At 44.8% G+C, this 1,842-nt stretch overlaps 1 protein-coding gene across 1 annotated transcript in view; it reads right to left on the reverse strand.

Annotated features, from left to right (window-relative positions):
* The window catches only part of PPP2R2B (protein phosphatase 2 regulatory subunit Bbeta), a 437,756-nt gene that overhangs the window by 369,092 nt on the left and 66,822 nt on the right, over positions 1 to 1,842 (reverse strand). The gene's annotated exons all lie outside the window — the stretch shown is intronic.

The following is a 1,842-nucleotide window of genomic DNA, read 5'->3' on the forward strand; positions in this document are numbered from 1 at the left end:
TGTGTGTGTATATAAAAATATAGATATATTTTTTTTCAGTGAAATGGCATGTGTGTTTCAGGGTGAGGGGCCAAATGCATGACTAGAATGGGTTCACAAGAGAATTGAGGAGCTGGATGGTATATTTTGAGGGTGGAAAATGCATAGAAATCTCAAAGTCACTGCCTAAAATCCTTAATGTTATCCTACAGTATTTTCCTTTATTAAGATAGTGAGAAATTGTTCAGTTAATAGCCACTATAACTTATCTGTCTGTTGTGGTTACTTCCGTGCTGCTCTAGCAAAAAATACCACAAATGGAATGGCTTGAAGAAATAGGAGTTTATTTTCTTACAGTTTGGAGGCTTTAAGTCCAAGTTCAAAGTGCCAGGCTCTAGGAGCTGGCTGAAAGCCTGTAAACCTTGGAGTTCAGCTCTGCCTCCTGCTCCCAGCCCACTAAAGCTAGAGGCTTTTCCTCACTCAGACAGCTGCTGGCTGCTGAGGCTGACAAACCTGAGGCTGAGAAGCCCAAGGTTGACAAGTAAAAAGGCACAGTCCCAATGTTACCAAACCACTTGACAGGCCATTAATTCAAGGCCACTGAAAGTCCCAAGGTTGGTAGAGCATGGCAGGCTGCTGAACGATGACACAGCTACATGCAGGGTTCAAGTGTGCCATAAGCTAGAGACCATTCCCCAAGGCTTCACCTTACACACAGGAAACAGACCACAGCAGCTACTCAGCTGCTCACAGTAGATTCTGCCATGGAGTTAATTACCAGTCTCATCATGCGGAAAACCACATCCAGCTGTCCAGCCACTCAACTAGGCCCAGCCAAGTTGACGCACAAACTTAACTACCACAATGTGAAAAAAACAGATCTTCATAAAATGACAGAAAATTAATTTCTGCCTTACTGTTAGCAATAGCCTTGACATCTTTTTATTTCTATTTCCAGAGCCACTATCATTGTCCAGGCTACTCTGGATCTTTCACCTGTACAATCAAAACAGCTTCCTCATTGGTTTTCCCTCTCCAACCCATTTCTTTCAAATAGCACCCAGGACGATCTTTCTAGAGTACAAGTCTGATTATCACCTTCTTGCTTAGACTACTCCTGCAGTTTTCCACTGACCCTACAATCAAGTTCAAATGCTTAACCTAGCCTTCAATTCCTGGCATAGTACGAACGCTACTTACCTCTTCTCCTTACTTTCTCTTGCTCCCTCCTCGGGTTCCACACTCTAGCCACACTAGAGTAAAGTGTCATGCTCCTTTTGCCTCTTGGATCTTTCCTTATGCCAGAACCAGCATTCATCATCCTCTTTTTATGTGGTTGTTCTGGTTACCTGGTGTCACTCTGACAGGAATACATCACAAATGGGATGGCCTTAACAAACAGGTGTTTATTGTTACAATTTGGAGGCTTTAAGTCCAAGTTCAAAATGCCAGGTTCTAGGGGCTGGGTGAAAGCCCCTCAGCCTTGGGCTTCAGCTCCCGGCCCACTGAAGCTAGAGGCGTGTCTTCACTCAGACAGCTGCTGGCTGCTGAGGGTGAGAAGCCCGAGGTTGACGAGTAAAAAGGTACAGTCCCAATGTTACCAAACCACACAGCAGGACATTAATTTAAGTCTATTGTATGTCCCAAGGTTGGCAGAGCATGGCAGGCTGCTAAGCAATGACACAGTTACATGTAGGGTCCAAGTGTGCCATAAACTAGAGACCATTCCCAAAACTTCTCCTTATATACAGGAAGCAGACCACATCCTAAAGGCAGCTACTCAGCTGCTTGTGGTAGATCCCACCATGGAGTTGATTGCCAGTCTCATCATGGGGAATAACTACCACCAGCTGCCCAGCCACT

The sequence above is a fragment of the Orycteropus afer genome, unplaced genomic scaffold (genome assembly GCF_000298275.1).
Source record: "Orycteropus afer afer isolate SDZICR_OR568_19922 unplaced genomic scaffold, OryAfe1.0 scaffold00238, whole genome shotgun sequence".
Taxonomy (NCBI): domain Eukaryota; kingdom Metazoa; phylum Chordata; class Mammalia; order Tubulidentata; family Orycteropodidae; genus Orycteropus; species Orycteropus afer.